Source organism: Gossypium hirsutum, chromosome A01, assembly GCF_007990345.1.
Source record: "Gossypium hirsutum isolate 1008001.06 chromosome A01, Gossypium_hirsutum_v2.1, whole genome shotgun sequence".
Lineage (NCBI taxonomy): Eukaryota > Viridiplantae > Streptophyta > Magnoliopsida > Malvales > Malvaceae > Gossypium > Gossypium hirsutum.
The window spans coordinates 13,459,684-13,472,782 of NC_053424.1; the positions used below are offsets into that span (position 1 = coordinate 13,459,684).

At 39.4% G+C, this 13,099-nt stretch overlaps 1 non-coding gene across 1 annotated transcript; it reads right to left on the bottom strand.

Annotated features, from left to right (window-relative positions):
- Positions 1-9,995: 9,995 nt before the first annotated feature.
- LOC121208435 (small nucleolar RNA R71) lies at positions 9,996-10,102 on the bottom strand. The gene has a single exon (XR_005903464.1). It is a non-coding gene; the product is annotated as a small nucleolar RNA R71 (small nucleolar RNA).
- Positions 10,103-13,099: the final 2,997 nt, after the last annotated feature.

A 13,099-nucleotide genomic window follows, 5' to 3' on the forward strand; every position in this document is an offset into this window, starting at 1 on the left:
AAGATCATGGGTCGGATAATTTTTCTCATGTGGCTTCAGTTGTCTCGACGCATAGGCCACAACTCGACCTTCTTGCATCAATACGCAACCCAACCCAAGTAGGGAGGCATCACTATAAATGACAAACTCTTTGCCTGATTCAGGCTGCACTAGAATTGGAGCTTCAGTCAAATAAGTTTTCAGTTGATCAAAACTTTTCTGACATTTTTCCGTCCATTCGAACTTAACATCTTTTTGAAGTAGCTTCGTCATTGGTGTGGCTATCATCGAGAAACCTTTTACAAATCGTCGGTAGTAACCGACAAGTCCCAAAAAGCTCCGAACCTCAGTAATATTTCTCGGGGGCTTCCAGTTAAGTATGGTTGAAATTTTGCTCCGGTTAACTCGAATACCCCATGCGGATACCACATGACCAAAGAAGCTAACCTCTCTTAACCAGAACTCACACTTACTGAACTTAACATATAACTGCTTATCCCGTAAAATTTGCAACACTAATCTCAGGTGCTAAGCATGTTCGGTCTCATCTCTTGAATAGACCAAGATGTCATCAATGAACACAACTACGAACCGGTCCAAATACTGTCTGAAGATCCGATTCATCAAATCCATAAATACCGCAGGGGCATTAGTGAGCCCAAACGGCATCACTAAGAACTCGTAGTGACCGTATCTCGTTCTGAAAGCAGTTTTGGGTATATCCGAATCTCTAACTCGCAACTGGTAATAACCCGATCTTAAATCTATCTTCGAAAACACTGAGGCTCCCTTTAGTTGATCAAACAAATCGTCAATACGTGGCATTGGATATTTATTCTTTATTGTCACCTTATTCAGCTGACGATAGTCGATGCACAACCTCATGGTTCCATCCTTCTTTTTCACAAACAATACTGGTGCACCCCAAGGAGAGAAACTTGGTCGAGCGAAACCTCCATCCGTCAATTCTTGCAACTGAGCTTTCAACTCTTTTAACTCGGTTGGTGCCATACGATACGGAGCTATCGAAATCGGCGTAGTCCCAGGTACAAGCTCGATGCCAAACTCTACCTCCCGAACAGGTGGTAAACCCGGTAATTCTTCGGGAAAAACATCCGGGTATTCGCAAACCACCGGCACAGATTCGAGTTTCTTTTCTAACTCTTTGTCATCAAGTACATATGCAAGGTATGCTTCGCACCCCTTTCTTACATATTTCTGAGCCAACATTGAGGATATTACAGCTGGCAACCCTTTTAAATTCGTAGACTCAACTCGGATTATCTCGTTATTTGCGCACCTCAAATCAATAGTCTTGCTTTTGCAATTCACAACCGCATCATGCACGGTCAACCAATCCAAACCAAGAATAACATCAAATTCATCAAACAGCAAAAGCATCAAGTCCGCCGGAAAACAGGAACCTCGAATTACTAGGGGACATTTCTTACACACTTTGTCGACAAGCACGTAACGACCCAAGGAATTTGACACCCGAATTACGAACTCAGTAGACTCAATAGGTAAAGTCTTACTGGATGCTAAGGTTTCACATATATAAGAATGAGTAGAACCAGGGTCAATCAAAGCAATCACATTAGTATCAAAGAGAGTAAAAGTACCGGTAATAACATCTGGCAAGGAAGCATCCTCGCGTGCACGTATAGCATAAGCCCTAGCAGGAGCACGAGCCTCAGATCTGGTCGTAGCATCCCTAGATCCTCTCTGACCACCACTAGCATTGCCCGTATTTCTAGATGGTCTACCTCGAGCAGTGGTAGCACCCGGTTTCCCACTCTGATTTGCATTCTGTTCAGACAACCTCGGGCAATCTTTAATGAAGTGGTCAACTGACCCGCACTTGTAAAGGAGCGGTCATGGAATCTACAACTCCCCGAGTGCCATTTACCACAATACTGACACTCTGTTCTGTCTCGACGATCATTTCCAACACTGGCGACCGAAGTGACTCGCGCACTCACAGGGGGTCGATCGCGATCTCGTCTAGATAAGCCCGAACTGTCTCTAGATCGGCCTAAGCCATCTCTAAATTTCTTCGATGACTGTGGGAATGGCTTCCCCGAATACCTCTTACGAAACTCCTTTGCTTCCACCTCAGCTTTTCTTTTCTCCATACTGAGCTCCTCGGCTTTGCAAGCCCGCTCGACAAGTTCCACAGATTCTCGGATTTCCAAAATGCCAACATACAACTTTATATCATCATTCAGCCCATCCTCGAAACGTTTACACATCACGGCTTCTGAAGAAATGCATTCCCGCGCGTACCGACTAAGCCTTACAAATTTTCGTTCATAGTCGGTAACCGACATGGAACCTTGTTTAAGTTCAAGAAATTCCTTTCGTTTTTGATCAATGAATCTCTAACTGATATACTTCTTTCGAAACTTGATTTGGAAAAACTCCCAAGTTACTTGCTCTCTGGGCACAACAGAAGTCAACGTATTCCACCAATAGTAGGCAGAATCACGTAGCAAGGAGATAGTACACTTTAGGCACTCATCGGGTGTGCAAGATAGCTCATCGAGTACCCGGATAGTGTTGTCCAACCAAAATTCCGCTTGCTCGGCATCATCGCTGTCCGTAGCTTTAAATTTAGTAGCCCCGTGTTTTCGGATTCTGTCAACTGCGGGCTTATTCGACCTTATTTGGTCAGTTACCGGAGGTATTGTAGGTGCGGGGGTGGTATTAGTCAGGAATGGAGGTTGTGGAACAGCCGTATTAGTTCGAATGTATTGGTTGAACCAATCATTCATCACGCTATAAAAAGCTTGTCTAGCTTCATCATTCGGATTACTAGCATTAGGTTGAGAGTCCGCTGGCACTGTCCCTTGTGCGGGAGCAGGCGCTACACTCTCAAGATCATCAGCTACCGCTCGGTTGGGATCGGGATCCATTACTATAAATAAACACATTTGCAATGTCAGAAATCACCATACTATCAAATAATCACATAAAATGGCATGTATAGCTAGACCCAAACGCACTACGGTAGTCCTAGAATCGACTAAACCGTAGCTCTGATACCAATAAAATTGTAACACCCCGTACCCGAGACCGTTGCCGGAGTCGGACACGAGGGGTTAACGGGCTTATCCACTTATTTTCACAGTCCATTTGAAAATTTTCCAGACAAGCTAATTACTGCATCACTGTCGCCTTAAAAATCATATCTTGAGTTTCAAAACACGAAAACCAGTTTCATAAATTTTTCCTGAAACTAGACTCATATGTTCATCTACAAATTTTTTTCTAGAAGTTTTGGTCAATCCAATTAGAACAGTTTATTAGTTAAAGTCTCCCCTATTTCAGGGTTCGACTACACTGACCTTTGCACATTACGACTTGGATATCTCCCTGTACAGGGTTTCAATACTGATGCCATTTCTTTCTATAGAAACTAGACTCGAAAAGGAATCTATACATATATGGCATGACTTCTAATTATCTCTGCTTAATTTATAATGAATTTCCAAAGTCGGAACAGGGAATCCAGAAACCGTTCTGGCCCTGTCTCACAAAAACCTAAATATCTCATAATATACTGTTCATATGATCGTTTTGTTACTTTCCTACGAAAATAGATTCATCAAGGTTCGATTACATAATTTATTCACTATTTAATTCCATTCCTACTATTTTTAGTGATTTTTCACATCCACATCACTGCTGCTACCAGCATCAGCCTTTAGGATAAACTTTACCTATTACATAGTTTCCATGATTCAACTAGCCCTTTAGCATATATAGCACAAAATATGATCATGATTAACCATTCCAATGGCTAATCGTTCCCAAACATTTCCATACTCTTAATGAACATCATACAAGACGATTATAATATTAAGCTCAAAGTGTATATAAGCCATTTTCGCATGTCTATCCAAATTTATACAAAACCAAAGGGTCCAGGACCAACAACAAAAAGGGTAGTCCTATACATGCCATTTCAAAGTTCAACCAAAAGTGTACCAAAATGGGCTTTGATATTGTGGGCAGCTTCGGCTTCGACACTCCCGAGTCCGATAGCTGACGAACCAAAATCTATAAAACAGAGATTCAAAGAAACGGAGTAAGCATTTAATGCTTAGTAAGTTTTGAGCAATCGAATTAGGCTCAACTGAAGTATAGCATTCATATAACTAAACGGATAATTTCATATACACATATATTCTCAAAATCAGTCCTACTTCACATTTCCAACCCTTATATTCATACATAAGGGATCAACTTAACCAAAAACCGGAAGCTCCTTAATCGACTGAGCGAATGCTATTTAAGAGGAATCAATTAATCCAATGCATGTACAACACATACCTCGTTGTTGAGATTTTACGAGCGTATTAATTGAAATTATTACAGCAGATCTCTCATTCCCAAACTCAAGTAATCTTCGGGATTTAGCCGGATATAACTACTTGCGCAAGGCCTTCGGGTCTTAGCCCGGATGTGGTCACTAGCATAAATGCCTTCGGGACTTAGCTCGGATATAATCGCTAGCACAAATGCCTTCGGGTCTTAGCCCGGATATAGCAACTCGCATGAATGCCTTCGGATCTTAGTCCGGTTATAGTCACCTAGCACAAAAGCCTTCGGGACTTAGCCCGGATATCATTCGAATAACCATGCACATATATCAATAAATCATCACACATCCATATTTCATTTTCATTACCAAAGCTCAAACACAAAACACTTATCACACTTACAAATTTCGGCTCAATAGCCACATAAAAAGAGCATGATTTTGATTTACTTAAGACATAATCTAATCGAATCATAATCTAAGCTCCATTACTCGAAAACTTACCTCGGATGTTGTCGAACGATTTCGGTGGCTATTCGATCACTTTTTCCTTTCCCTTATCCAACTTTGGTCCTCTAAGCTCTTGAGCTAATTCAAACAAATTTAACTTATTAAAGTCTCATTATGCTAGCTTATGGCCGAACATGACAATGAATTTGATGGGTCATATGGCCACCTTTAGCTCAAATAAAAAATGGTCATACGCATTTTTAATCACATTAAGCAATTTAATACAATTCATTCGAACATCAAAAGAGAAGCTCAAGGTACTTAGCCCATATATACATTAGACATTAGAGTCACATATGTATGAAATCACGAATTGAATTCAACATATTAGCTAATATTCCCCTTAGCCGAATTTTCTAAGTCAAGATAAAGCCATCAATATGCTTACCTATGGCCGAACATACACATCAACTTATGTACTCATTCATGTGGCCGAACATGCATGTCTATGTTGAGGCCGATTGCAACACTTAATACATTCTACAAGTATGGTCACTTGTATTGACTAAACACCATTTTGTTTCAAGTTCAAAACTTGGCCAATACACATATATACACTAGTAAATCAAACACTAACATTTGCACTTCACCTTACTACCATTTCTCATCCAAATAATGTGAACAAAAGCATATTTCTCTTCTACTTCCTACCATGGCCGAATGCATCACAACACCATACCATTTCAATTTTGGTCATGGTTAAGCAAAGAACTTAATGTCTCACTCAAAAATGCTAAAAAGAAGATTCAAGAATCATCAATCCACCATCACATGCATCATTATAAAGCTTCATTTTTAGCATGGAAATAACATCAACACAAATCCACCTTAGCCGAATATCATCTCCATGACATAGTAAAGATTTGAACCATGGGCTAGTTAGAACTCAAGCTAACTACTAAAATATACATGAATCTCATGGAGCAACATCAAACATACCTTAGCCTAGTTACATGCATGGCCGAACCTCTTCAACCTTTTTTCTTCCTTTCTCCTTAAAGTTTTCGGCCAAAGATGTTCAAGGATGAACACTTTTTTTTTGTTTTCTTTCCTTCAACTCACGGCAATGGGGGGGAACAATCACACACATTCTTTCTTTTTTTTTCTCATCCTACTAACACTAATACTTTATTGCCCATGCTCTTTATTTTATTATTCCTTACATGAAGCATTAACCCAACATGTTTATGACATATTTTAGCCATAACATTTTGTCCACCCTCATGCTCATGGCCGGCCACTACTAATTAGGGGGAAAATTGACATGCAAGTCCTCCCTTTTGATTACATGCACTATTAGATCCTTATAGATTAGCCTATCACATTTCAAAAGTGTCACACAGGTCCTATGTACTACATTCACATGCAATTAACTAAATCGAAGCTTAAAATTTTCGCACATTCATATTCACATATTTTAGACCATAAATATCACATTCAAATAATTTGGTGACTCGGTTTAGCGGTCTCGAAACCGCTTTCTGACTAGGGTCACTTTAGGGCTGTCACAAACTCGAGCACTAACAGTATTGATTTTTTTAAAATTTTAGTTTTTAACATCTAATCACTAACTGATTCCTTGAAACATAGGTTTTCTAATCCCTACGGCCAGGCACATGGGCGTGCCTTAGGAAGTACTCACACCACGGGCGGAGACATGGCCGTGCGATACGACCGTGTGAAAATAGGGCAAAATTTTTCCAACACGAGAAGCGATGAGTTGCCACGGCCATGCGACATGGCCGTGGGCGAGCCTGTCAAAACAACACAAGCGTGAGATCCGTTCGTGTCTCGAAATCGTGGTTGAAACTGAAAATACAGTACGGGGGTGCGATACGCCCGTGCCCACCTCCTGTGCTCAAGACTGATAAAACAACACGGGCGTGCACCTATATACACGAGTGTGGGGGAAGCGAACAAAGTAGAACACGCCCGTGCGACACGGCCATGTGCACCGACACGCTCAAAGGACACGGGCGTGGGACGAAATTCAGACGCGCCCAAATTTGAAAATTACTATAAATACGGGCTGAAATAAAGGCACATGGGCGTGCCCCACGGCCGTGTGTCCCAAAATCTATATAAACCCTTCACTATTCATCATCCCCTTCCCCAAAATCCATATCCCTAGCCGCCGCAACTCTTGCCCATACCCTCCTTACCACGCCCGTGCGCCGACCCAAGCTCCTCCATCTTGCATTTGTCTACTCTTTTCTCTCTATTCTCTTCAAATATTTTACTTATTTCATGATTTTTTTATAGTTTTATTTGACTATTTTGGGTAAATATTTATGGTTATAATGATAGTAATACTTATGATCTTTGTTAGAAATTTGCCATTGTAGTCAATGCATTATGCTACATTCATCCATTTTTCTTGTTTACATGGATTTCATGCTTACCCACATAATATTTCATATTATCAAACCCACATGCATTCATTCACTAGATATTCCATTTAGCACTGTTCCCATGTTCCTATTGTTAATAATGATTTCCATTATGATTTAGTTACTTTTCATCTTACCTGTTACCTATGATGCCCATGAAATATTCTTCTTTAATGTTAACATACTTGCATAACTCTCCATGCCACTCTTAGGGAGTATTGTTTTAACTTCGACTTCTCATTGCACGTATACCATGTCAACCACACGTGGCAAACAGACCACCGTCCCCGCTTCGAAGAAAAGGAAAGGAGCAACGTCATCCTCGGGTCCTACCACTGAGATTCACCACGCTTTCCTTCAGTTCCCCTTAGGACCCCAGGAAGAACTCTTTCAGATACTTCGGGCCCAACCCTTAGGTGTGGGCCTCTGTATTGACTGGGCTGCACTTGAACAAGTCCAACTGGCTGACGCGGTCTGAGCTCTTCTGATGACTGACCCGTGGAAGCTTTTCTATGGGATCATCGAGCCAACGTACCTTGAGCTCACCCTGGAACTCTATTTGACCTTTCACTTCTAAACCGTTATGACGGAGTTTGATGATCCAAGAACAGTCCAATTCTACTGATCAACCGTAATTTATACATATTTTTACCCATGTTTAATGCATTTTATGGATGATTTTCCATTAGAATTGGTGAATTTGATGCTCCTAATGCTTTGATTTCATGTCTTATACTTAGGAAAGCATAGGAGAGCGAAAGGAACGATAAACAGGCCAAAAATAGAGAAAACGGGCCAAAGTACAAAATCAACACTGCCTTGACTTCTTTACACGGGCAGCCACATGGCCGTGTCAATTTGGCAGAATTGAAGCATGACTCACATGGGTATAAAACACGCCTGTGCCATTCTAACAGGCTCGAACACAGCTTGAAATAATCGCATATGGGCGTGTCACACGGGTGTGTCCCTGCCGAGCCCAAGTTGAGTCCAATTCGAAAAAGGCTAATTTTGAGGGCTCTTAGGTATTCCAAAGCCTATAAATACACCCTAGAGGAGGAAGAAATAGAGACGAAGAATAGGGGGTAAGGAATTACTTCAAGAAAGCCGATTGATCCATCTCAGAAGCCGGATTCATCATCAAGACTGAAGATCCCTCCTCAATTTCCCCTTCTTACTCCAAGAAAGCCGATTGATCCGTCTCAGAAGCCGGATTCATCATCAAGACTGAAGATCCCTCCTCAATTTCCCCTTCAGGAGTTTTGGGTTTTTTTATGTTTTGTGTTCTTTATTATTCTGAGATGTTTTCTTATTCACTTATGAACTAAATCCGAGAATGAAACCTAAGACGAATCTTGTTATTATTTTCTGAATTGTATGATAAATATTTAACTTGTTCTTAATTATGTATTCTTAATTCTTGTTTTGATATCCCAGGATACTGATTCAAGATAAGCTCTTATTCAGAAGAGAAATAGACCCTGTCTAAGAGTACATTTGTCATTATTAAGCGAAGCTGATTGCCCGCCTAGACATAGGGTGATAAGGTTTTACCGGATTAGGGTGAAACCTAATAAGGGGATCCGTAGATCGAGTTAATGCAACCTTAGAGTGTTAATTAGAGAAAGGTCTCAATTATTCAATCTAGGGATTAGATGTTATTAGTCTTGAATAAGGATAATAACATAACTTAGGGATCTCTACGGAACAAGTTAAATGAATAAATCGTCCGATTCGGAGCCATAATAACAAGTACAGTCTAGGTGGATTTTTCCTTAGGTATTGTCTCAATTCAATCGATTTTCCCAAAAGCAATTCCCCAATTCCATTCTCTGTGAACTCTTAGTTTAGATAATTAGTTAATTAAAACAAAACCTCTTTATTCTTAGGCTAGATAATAAAAAGACAGTCATTACTAGGACTTTTAGTTCCTTTGGGTTTGACAATCCGGTCTTGCTAAAACTATACTACTGTTCGATAGGTACACTTGCCTACATTGCGATAATAGCTAGTTTCAAGAACGATTAATTATAAATATTTAAAACCTATCACGAAATCTAGCGATCAAGTTTTTGGCGCCGTTTCTGGGGAACTAAGATATCAGGAACACTTAATTTTTATTACTTTAGCCATTTATTTTTCTTGCAAAGTAATTTTATTTTATTTTATTATTATTATTTTTTATTAATTTACTTTGTCTTGGTAGGATTTTATAGTTTATAACTAGAATAAACCTGTCAGGACCATCACTATTTTATGAAGAAATTAATCGCACAGTTCGCAGAAACCAAAGAGAAATAAGGCGAAGCTTAAGATACACAGAGAACGAGCAAGAAGACGATACTCAACCCCCAACCAAAGAGATGGCTGAAAACCAAGACAATCAGCTACCTCCTGCAATTGCGGTTAATCAAAATCCTGCTCCACGTACTATGTATGATTATGCTAAACCTTATTTAACAAGAACTGAATCGAGCGTAGTTGGACTTGCTATAGCAGCAAATACTTTTGAACTAAAATCTAACACTATTCAAATGATACAGTAATTTGTTCAGTTTGATGGTTTGCAGGATGAGGATCCCAACGCTCACTTAGCAAACTTCTTAGAACTATGCGATACATTTAAAATTAATGGTGTTTCTGATGATGCCATTCGTCTTCGATCATTCCCTTTTTCATTAAGGAACAAAGCTAAATAGTGGTTGAACTCGTTACCACGAGGGTCAATTACTACTTAGGAACAAATGACCGAAAAATTTTTACTAAAATATTTTTCGTCGGCTAAAACGGCTAAATTACGTACTGATATCTCTTCTTTTGTGCAAATAGATTTAGAAACACTCTACGATGCATGGGAGAGATACAAGGACTTACTGAGAAGGTGCCCTCACCATGGGTTACCGCTGTGGCTTCAGGTTCACACATTCCATAATGGCCTGAATCCTTCGACTCGACAAATGGTTGATGCAGCTGCTGGTGGAACCATCAATAATAAAACACCTGAAGATGCTTATGATTTCATAGAGGAGATGTCATTGAATAACTATCAGCGACAAGTCATGAGGACAAAGCCAACAAAAACTGCCGGTGTTTATAACATCGATTTAGTCACCATGCTCTCTAATTGATGGTAGAACTCTTGAATAAGAAAATTGATGGTTTCCTTAGTTCTTCACAGGTTCACCCAGTAATGCAGTGCGAAGCAAGTGGAGGTGGAACAAGCCATTCGGAATACCAACCCTATGGCCACAACATGGATAACAAGCAATTAAATTACATGGGTAGTAATCCTCGACCTCAAAACAATCCATATAGTAATACTTACAATACAGGTTGGAGGAACCACCCCAATTTCTCGTGGGGCGATCAAGGAAATCAAAGACCACAACCACCTCCAAGCTACCAACAACCACCCTACCAATAGGAAAAGAAGCTGAACCTTGAAGAGATGCTCTCAAAGTTTATATTGATGTCAGAAACTCATTTCCAGAATACTGAGACAACACTTAAGAACCAACAAGCATCAATCCAAGGGCTCGAAACTCAGATAGGCCAGCTATCCAAACTAATTTCAGAAAGACCACTAGGAAGTTTACCTAGTAACACCAAATCTAAAGAGCATGGTGAAAGCAGTTACACTAAGGAGTGGGAAAGGGTTAGCGGAAACTGAAAAGAAGCTAACACAAGAAGCCGTGGTAAGCGAAAGGGGGGAAGAAAAACCCGAAAATAGTGATAAACTAGTGCCAAAGGAATATAAACTTCCAGTTCCATACCTAGGAAAATTGAAAAAAGATCGTATTGATGCACAATTCGGTAAGTTTCTTGAACTTTTTAAGTAATTACATATCAACTTACCTTTTGTTGAAGCCATCTCGCAGATGCCTACATACACAAAATTTTTTAAGGAGCTTCTAACAAATAAAAGGAAATTTGACGACTTATCTACAGTAGAACTCAATGAGGAGTGCTCATCCATACTCCAAAACAAGCTACCAACCAAACTGAAAGATCCAGGAAGTTTTACTATCCCTTGCTTAATTGGTAGTCTAAATGTTGAGAAAGCAATAGCTGATTTAGGGGCTAGCATTAATTTGATGCCATATAAAATGTTCAAACAACTTGGTCTTGGGGAACCTAACCCTACTAGGATGAGTATTCAATTAGCCGATAGATCTGTTAAATATCCTAGGGGCATTACAGAAGACGTACTTGTGAAAGTAGATAAATTCATATTTCCTGTTGACTTTGTTGTGCTTGACATGGATGAAGATGTGGAAGTGCCCTTAATTTTAGGGCACCCATTTTTAGCCACTGCTAGGGCTGTAATCGATGTGGGGGACGGTAAATTTGTACTTAGAGTAGGTGACGAGGAGATTATCTTTAAAATTTATGATGCTATGAAGTTTTCTAGGGAACAGGATGACTCATGTTATTTTATTGACTCTATTGATCATACTACTTAAGACTCTTTTCAGGAAACTTCACAGAAGGACACGACAGAACTATATCTAGCTCAAGAAGAGGAGACAAATGATGAACCTAATGAGCATTCTTCAAGATGAGTAGAATATGAGGGAATTAAGATAAACAATGAACTTAAGCAAAAACCCTCTATTGAAGAGCCTCCTAAACTGGAACTTAAACAATTACCAAACCACTTGGAATACGCATTCCTTGGAAATAATTCTACATTACCAGTTATCATTGCTTTTAACTTGCAACCCAAGGAAAAAGAGGAGTTAATCCAAGTATTAAAAGAACATAAAAAGGTCATAGCTTGGAAAATTTCTAACATTAAAGGAATCAACCCTTCTTTTTGCACCCAAAAAATTTTGATGGAAGATAAATACAAACCGTGTGTGCAAGCTCAAAGACGACTGAACCCCAACATGAAGGAAGTTGTAAAAGCCGAGGTAATTAAACTTCTAGATGATGGAATTATTTATCCTATTTTTTATAGTTCTTGGGTAAGTCTGGTGCAGGTTGTCCCTAAGAAAGGAGGCATGACGGTTGTGACCAGCGAGAAGAATGAATTAATCCCAACAAGGACAGTCACAGGATAGAGAGTTTCCATTGACTACAGGAAACTGAATGATGCCGCAAGAAAAGATCACTTCCCCTTGCCATTCATTGACCAAATGTTGGAAAGATTATCGGGGCACATGTATTACTTCTTTCTAGACGGACTCTCTGGTTACTTCCAAATTCTAATAGCTCCTGAAGATCAAGAAAAGATGACATTCACATGCCTATATTGTACGTTCGCTTATCAAGAATGCCTTTTGGATTTTGTAATGCTCCTGTAACTTTTCAGCGCTGTATGATGGCCATCTTTGACGAACTTGTGGAAGATATCATGGAAGTATTTATGGATGATTTCTTAGTATTCAGTAACTTTTTCCATCTCTGCCTTAAAAATTTAAAATAAGTTTTGATAAGATGTGAGGAAACGAGCCTTGTGCTTAACTAGGAGAAATGTCACTGCATGGTTCAAGAAGGTATTGTATTAGGGCATAAAATTTCTAGTAAAGGGATTGAGGTGGACAAATCTAAAATAGAAACAATCAAAAAATTACCCCCTCTTTGTTCGATTAAGGCTATTAGAAGCTTTTTAGGACATGTTGGTTTTATAGAAGATTTATTAAGGATTTTTCTAAAATAGCTAAGCCTTTGACTAAATTCCTAGAAAAAGATATACCTTTTAATCTCAATCAGGAGTGCTTAGAAGCATTCAATACTCTAAAGGATAAATTAATTAATGCTTCAATTATAATTGCACTTGATTGGAATTTACCATTTGAATTAATGTGTGATGTGAGTGACTTTGTAGTAGGTGCAGTACTGGGACAGTAGAGAGACAAGCATTTTCAACCTATCTATTATGCTAGCAAAACTC